The sequence below is a fragment of the Athene noctua genome, chromosome 12 (genome assembly GCF_965140245.1).
Source record: "Athene noctua chromosome 12, bAthNoc1.hap1.1, whole genome shotgun sequence".
NCBI lineage: Eukaryota > Metazoa > Chordata > Aves > Strigiformes > Strigidae > Athene > Athene noctua.
In genome coordinates, this window is record NC_134048.1 from 3395447 (window position 1) to 3403376 (window position 7930).

Genomic DNA, 7930 nt, shown 5'->3' on the forward strand with positions numbered 1-7930 from the left:
CTCAGCAATAGCTGTGGTCTGTTCTCGTGCTGACTTTGCTGCCAGCCTTTCTGCAACAATTGAAGATTTCTTTTCTGGTGGCTTTTGCAGAGGGTGTGTTTTGAATTAATTTCTCTTTCCTCCTCCACATTTGGTATGGAGAAAATACATCACAGATTCATTAAAATGGTTTTCTGGGGCTTTTTTTTCAACCTCTTTGGTTAACTTTGTGGCTTCTTGCTCTTTTCTGTTGCCTTTTGGGTTGCGGGACACTATTGCAGAAGAGCAGACAACAGTGCACCGGCTCACTGCTCTGCCACACCCAGCACAAGGGAGCCTGTGGTCCTTCCTTGCCACACCAGTCTCCACCAGCCTGGGGAGCTGGAAATGCTCAAAAACTAACCCCAAGTAGTTCTGTCCCTTAAGGCTCCCTTCAGGCCTGGGGCAGAGGCAAAACTGCTTTTCTTCCATCGTTTTCTGTTTTCCTCTCTTACTGCCCAGCCAATGTCTGATCCCAGTCAGGCAGTCTGATCCCGCTTACTAGACGTGACATCCCAAATTCCTCTTTACTAGGAGATGCTGCCTGGGTCCCTGAGAGCTGTACAGCCACAGTAGCCTTGCTCAAACTTGGCCCACCTTGGCAGGGCAAACATCATGTCTGGAGCTGCAGTCACGGGGGTGATTGCTGGGGGCACAAAGGGCTTCCCTCTCCTCCAGCATCTCTCCAGAAGCAACTTTCTCATGTCTCTGGGGCACTTTTCAAAATACCTTCAAGTCACAGCCTCTAAGGACTTCACTTCAGAGGTCTGCACATCAGCCAAGATTAATCTTTTTCCAGTATCCTCAGGAAAAGTGTCAGATGTTGTCCCCAAATAGGAAAATTATTTTTGGCTCACAGTAGTAAGAGAAACAGTCTGGATTGCTGCTTTTTCCTTGTCAAGCTTTTAAAAGTCCTCTCTGAGTAGTAAAGTGTTGTAAAACTCAATACACAGAATAAACAATTTTGAAAATAAAAAAGAGATAGGAAAATAATTTTATTGTGGGTTTAGTACCTGGGATAACTATGGTTTGCTGTTTCTTACCAGATGGGTGTGAACTTATCAAAGAGATAAGAAATTGAAGCAGAAAAGTAATTTTCATCGTTGTTATTCACAAGGTCGGTCCCCTTAGAATTACTGAAAAACAAATCTCAGTTGCAACTTCTGACATGTGGCCTGTAGCTGTAATGGATAGATGTTAACTTAGTGGGTGTAGGCTGCAGGGAATTGAAGACAGGGACATGTCTTATCCAGAAGGTATTTTCCTCAAGATTCACAGTTAGATCTTTGTCTGATGTGGCAATAGATTAAATGCTTTCCACCAGAGCTCGCACATGTCTAAAAATGCCATGAGATGCGAGAAAGATCAGGCCAAATAAACATTAACCTACAATCAGAGGGGGCAGAGCCAGGGAATATCTGGTCATGTTGAGCTTGAGGTCAGAATTTCTCCTGGCTTTTTGACCCATTGCACTATGGTTTTCATGTCCTTTGCAATCTCTTCCCCTTTGCTTTCTCTCTTTGCCGAGGTTGGTTGTTTAGATTTCGCTTTCATGGTCCTGTCTGCAGCACTTTCTCACTGTCTGTCTCCCTGCTGTCTCTTGATTTCTACCGTCTCTTGTTAGGACTTCCTTATCCCACCTGCTGCCTTTCTCCCTTGCTTCTCTTCCACCTCGCCTGTCCCTTTTGCTGGTGTCCTCCTTCAGGTTTCCATCTCTTCCCACCCCTGCCCGAACATGAAGGCAGAGCGATTGATCCATACGCACTTTTCTGTATCCCACATCAGATCATATCCTGGTCCTCTTCTCTGAAATGATGAGTTCAGTTCACCAGCACCAGAGAAAATGCTTTGGGCTGCATCTGCTGTGAGAATTCATGGCTGATCCCTATCCAGAACAAGCCCTGCTGCAGAGAAAGCATTGTTTGTTAGGCTGATGCTGTCTCCCCACACCAGTGGCTGCTCATCCCTTGTGCAGCACCTCTCCACAGCATTTTAGGGAACGTTCCACCTGCAGCTCTCTGCCTTCTCTTTCTCAAGGAGAGAGCTGGCCCTGCAGACCCAGGGTGCTGTGGTCTCTCGTCCCAGGGGCACCACTGTGCTCTTGACTTCTGTTCCAGAGAAAAGCACTGAGTGATCTGCTGGCTGTGCCTGCCAAGACCATCCCATGCCAACATCACCCACTACAGAACAGCAGAGCATCACTGGGGGAGTGAGCAGAGTCCTGCCTTATCCTCAGATGACTCCTGCCTCCATGTGCCTTTTCTTCACCATCTTCCTCTGATCAGCTCTGCTCAACAGGGTCAGATTGCAGTGCTGCAATAGCGAAAAAACCTAGTCATTGTTTAGTCAGAGGCACAAAAATTTAAAGGAAAAATTTAAAATTTAAACAAGCTTCCCAGCCTAGCTAGCTAAATCTGATTTTTCTAGGCTTCGGTAACCACTGAGACCTTTGTTAGAAGGTGAAAAAAGATAACTCTAAAGGAGGTAAGACACATGTGGAAAAGGAAGAACCCCACACTTTACCAACGTTGGGCACACGCTGGTGGGCAAGCTTCAAAGAAAAAAACTCCCAGAAAAATGGACCTGGAACAGAGGAGGAAGTGAAGTGAAGGGTTAGGGAGAAGAAAGCTCTGCCTCCACCTCTCAGCAAAAAGCAAAGGACCTGCATCCCCTTCTGCAGCTATGAACTGACGAGAGTGACTTGCCTCCATAGCTGCTAAAACCTTGGTGTCTTTAAAAACAGGCACAGAAATCATTTTTACCCCTTGCTCATTGGTGTTTCCTCCAGGAGCAGCTGAAGCCCCCTGTCTGCTGACCTGCAGGCAGAAGAGCTGGTGTAGTGAAGACCACTCTCAGCTCTAGGCAGCACAGCTCCTGTCCTGAAGGTGCTCTGCCCAACAGTGCCACCCAAATGTACAATTTCACACAAATTCTTCCCTGTGTTACACCCTGCAGAGTCACTTGCCAACGGGGGAGTGAGCTGAGGTCCAGTCTGGTTCAGAGTTATCCACAGAAGCAGGAACCATGGCAATTCCAGTCAGAAGCTTGCAGATCCTGAGGTGAGTTGGCCAGGCTAGCAGCTAAAAGCCTTACAGTCTCAGAGAGGATTCTTTGGCACCTCAGTTCAAAGCATTTCTAAAAAATCTTATGGACTGAACTGATAGGCATAAGTTGTCATGTATGTCACATGGAGACTCCCACCACATAAAACACACTTTTTTCCTCTCCTGCTGCAAATCCTAGGCTTGGCTGTACTCAGATGGAGGGCAACCTGTAACTCAGCTATAGCATTGTTTCTTTTTGTCCTCTCCATCAAGACACCAGAGACAGGTCAGTATCCACAGCAACAGTTATCAAGAAGCTAATTCTGTGGGTTTTCAGCCCAGATGAAGAGCTCTAGAAATGCTCTTTCTAGCCTTGGCCCAATCCTGTGGGGTATGGATCCATGACTGTGTGTTGGTAGAACATGGGAGATCACAACCAGAAAGAAAATTTATGGAATCATTCTCATATTAGTTTTGAAATTCACAGATGAGTCTTTGTATAAAATGATCGCACTCCCTTCAAGATTGTTCTCCAAGACAAAACTGAAAACAAGCTTGGAACAGTCCGGGAGCCCTGAGTTTATGATGGTATATGGCAGGAAGGTGAAAATGGCCGCCTGAGCCCAACAGCTGTGCTCTCCATCACCCACTGAGGGAACACAGCAGCAAGGTCTCTGCTAATCTGTCCTGTGGCACCAGCTATCCCAGGCTTGAACATGACTGTAAGATTGCCGAGTGTAGGAATACAGAAGATAGGATTTCTCGTAACACACCATTATAATCTCTTCCAGTCTATCATCCCCTCTGCAGAACAACCTTAAACTTTAGAGAAAGGCAAAGAACAAACTGGAATGACCACAAAGCAGAATCTACAAGTTACCACCGCCACCTTGTCCATGAGAAAATTTCCAGCAGGCAGTGTATGATGTGGGCTGAAGGTATCACAACTGTAACTCTCACTGGATGTTTCACTGGTGTCACAGAAGAGGCACGGTGCCCATCTCTAGCTCTCTCAGGGCTGGATATCCTGGACCTGGTGTAACCAGCTTCTCCTAGCAGGACAGAACCCTTCTCCTTGTGTATTATTATGCTTCATAGTCTCTGGAATTGGAGGCAGAAGATACAAATTCACAAATGGCTTTAAAAGATCTAACTGCAAGCTGTTGCTGAAAGAAGCACTCCTGCCCACCGCCCCACAAGCCAATGGCTAGCTGTTCTCTGACATACAGTTGTGCTTAAGCTGGATCACTTGATCCAAAAGTAATTTCTACCTTCACCCAGCATTACATGGCACCTAGGGCTGTGAGTTGATCTGGTTCTCTTTGGAATCACTCATGCCAACACAAGGAAATGGGCTGGAGGAAGCCCCCGGAGAAGATCTTCTAATTCAGTCCCAGGCTGGGAAGCTGCTGGGCTCAGCCACCATTGCAGTGCTCTCCATGGGATATTGAGGACAATGACAGGGCAGTCGTGGAATCATTCAGCATAGTCAAAGAGAAACAACAGGAGCTTTTTGGGCAAAAATTCAGGCAGTGCTGACAGCTATAGGCACGTCCTGAATTGTTCATTCCCTGTTCCCAGCTTGCTAAAATCCTCCTGGGCAGTTTGGGCTTCCATGGGTATTCGAGTGAGCATCTCAGCCCTGCCAGTCACCCTGCTGGTACCTCCATCATTTGCCAGAGTAAATCAGAGACTTCCATGTTATGCCCTGGCTCTACTTGTCTGTGCTGTGGGGACGGGCTCCTGTAAATCTCCCTTCTCTAGCTATGAGAGTGCCAATAAATCTCCCTTGGGTGCATGTCCTGACCAAGGAGACAACAATAAATTTCCTGTAAGTGGTTGAGAGAGGAGGAACAAGGAAAGAAACAGGATAGTCACACCGGTCATTACACCTGCTTGCATAGGAAAAGAAAGCCTGGCTCCCCTCTCTGGCAGTCAGGTTCTGGCTCCATTTTCCGTACAGCCATTGCCCTTTGCTCTGATGCCACGGGCTGCCCTTCTCCACCCCCCTGCATGCCTGCTGCCCCCAGTGCCGCCGAGCACTGCCATGCTAGAAGTCCCCCCTCACCCCAGCACCTCCTCGCCTCCACTGAGCATCTCATCACCACGGCTGCCTCCTTCTCCATGAGAGTTCACAGAGATCCCTGGGAACTGCAAGCACAGTTCCCATGCTGCTCCCTGCCACTTTCAGTTCCTTTTTTCAGAGAGACTTTTCTTCATCCCCAAGTTGTTTTATCCCCCTTTCATCCCCCTTGGCTGTATCAACAGCAGGCTTCTAGGGTCAGTTGACAGGTCTTCTTCCATGCCTTTATAACACTGCCCAGGGGGATCTCTAGCAAGGCTTTTGACACCGTTTCCCACAGCAGTCTCCTGGCAAAAATGACTGCCGAGGTTTGGACAATCGCACACTTTGCTGGGTAAAAAACTGGTTGGACGACTGGGCCCAGAGAGTTGTGGTGAATGGAGTTAAATCCAGGTGGCAGCTGGTCACGAGTGGTGTCCCCCAGGGCTCGGTTTTGGGGCCACTCCTGTTTAACATCTTTATTGATGATCTGGACGAGGGGATCGAGTGCACCCTCAGTCAGTTTGCAGATGACACCCAGTTGGGTGGGAGTGTTAATGTGCTCAAGGGTAGGGAGGCTCTGCAGAGAGACCTGGACAGGCTGGAGCCATGGGCTGAGGCCAACTGGAGGAGTTTCACTGAAGGCAAATGCCGGGGGCTGCCCTTGGGCCACAACAACCCCCAGCAGCACTACAGGCTTGGGGAGGAGTGGCTGGAGAGCTGCCAGTCAGAGAGGGACCTGGGGGTGTTGATTGACAGCCGCCTGAATATGAGCCAGCAGTGTGCTCAGGTGGCCAAGAAGGCCAATGGCATCTTGGCTTGTATCAGGATTAGCGTGGCCAGCAGGGACAGGGAAGGGATCTTGCCCCTGTACTTGGCACTGGTGAGGCTGCACCTGGATTCCTGTGTTCAGTTTTTGGCCCCTCACTACAAAAAGCACATAGAGTTACTCGAACGTTGTCCAGAGAAGGGCTACAAAGCTGGTGCAGGGTCTGGAACACATGTCCTATGAGGAGCGGCTGAGGGAACTGGGATTGTTTAGTCTGGAGAAGAGGAGGCTGAGGGGAGACCTCATCACCCTCTACAACTCCCTGAAAGGAGGGTGCAGAGAGCTGGGGATGAGCCTCTTTAGCCTAGTAGAAAGCGACAGGACAAGAGGGAATGGCCTCAAGTTGCACCAGGGAAAGTTCAGACTAGATATTAGGAAGCATTTCTTTACAGAAGGGGTTGTTGGGCGTTGGAATGGGCTGCCCAGGGAGGTGGTGGAGTCCCCATCCCTGGAGGTGTTTAAGAGTAGGGTCAATTTAGAGCTTAAGGATATGCTGTAGGTGGGAACTGTGCTAGGAGAGCGGTTGGACTAGATGATCTCCAGGGTCCTTTCCAACCTAGATGATTCTGTGATTCTTCTGGCCTCACTTGGGCTTTCTGTGCTGTCCTGTTGCACAGGACAATCCCAGCAAAGCTTCAAGCCCACTGCTGCAGAGGAAGGGGGAACACCATCAGTGAAAAGCAGGTTCAGGCGAGGAGCACTGTTTGGCTCGAGATCTCACATCCAGTTCAGAAGATGCTCTGTTGGCTCCTGCAGCTCCCCCATCATGGGGTCCTGCCTTTGCAAAGGCTGTCCCCTGCCGCGCGGCAAAGGTGGGGGTCAGGATGCGTTAGGGCAAGAGCAGTTCCCAGCGGTCCCTGGGACTGCAGCACTCACCAACTGCCCGCTGTCAGCAAGCTTTTGGTGGCTCCATCCCCAAAGCCAGCTTTGTCTGTCCTGCAGGCTGGAAGATACCCATAAAAGAACCCAAAAGGCACACGTGTACACAGCCATTTATTGTGTTGTAGTTTCATTTGTTCTCAGCTCAGCCTAGTTGGGTCCCCAGTGGACATGTGGTGGGACGCCAGAGGAGACACAAACAGCCACTTCCCTTTCCTCTGTCTCTGTGCCAGCATGACTGGCAACAAAGGGTAGGAGCATACATGACTGTGGGAGGACACAGGGCAAGAGTACAGGTGTTTGAGTGGAGGGGTCCCAGCGGGAGCTCCCCAGGGATCTGTGCTGAGACCTGGGCAGCTTAACACATGTGACCTGGAAGAGTCAGATCTGGAAGGGACCAGGAGAAACTATTCAAAGCATTTTGACCAGCACAATCAAGTAGAAAACAGCTTCTTTTCAAGGAACAACTGAGTATCTGAGATGCTTCAGCCTGGGAGAGAGAGGGCTGAGGTCTGAAGCCATGAGTGCTCTGGGGAGGAGGAAAGGGCTGGTTGTTCATGTCTCTCCCAGCACGAGAGCAGTGACACCCCAAACCACGCTAGCCTGTGACAGTTTCAAAACAAGCAAAAATGACTTCTCCACCCAACGTGTAACTGGGGACTCAGTGCCACAGGATACTGCAGGTGCTGACAGTATACAGGGATCAAAAGACTGCATAGATCACGGATTGATCCACTGATGTTTATTAGATGGATAAAAACTCTCTCTTAGGCAGGAAGTTCTGGTGCCACAAAGGAAGGAAGAACCTTAATCGATAAGGGACGTGCAGCCCTCAGAGCAGCCCCATGATCCAGGGATGGAGGAATGGGCCATGCTGCCATCAGGATTTTAAACTCATAATTGCTCAGGTCAGGGCGAGGCAAAGGATCTCCCAAGCTGGGCACATTCCTGGAAAGGCATCCCATTTCCACATGGACTTTGTGAGCAAAGATCAGGGTCCTGCATCATCTGGAGACAGAGCAGAAAATCTGTCCAGGACACCTCCCTGGCTGCCCTGACTGTCACCTCTTTTGTTCCACAATTAAACTGCTTTGCTGA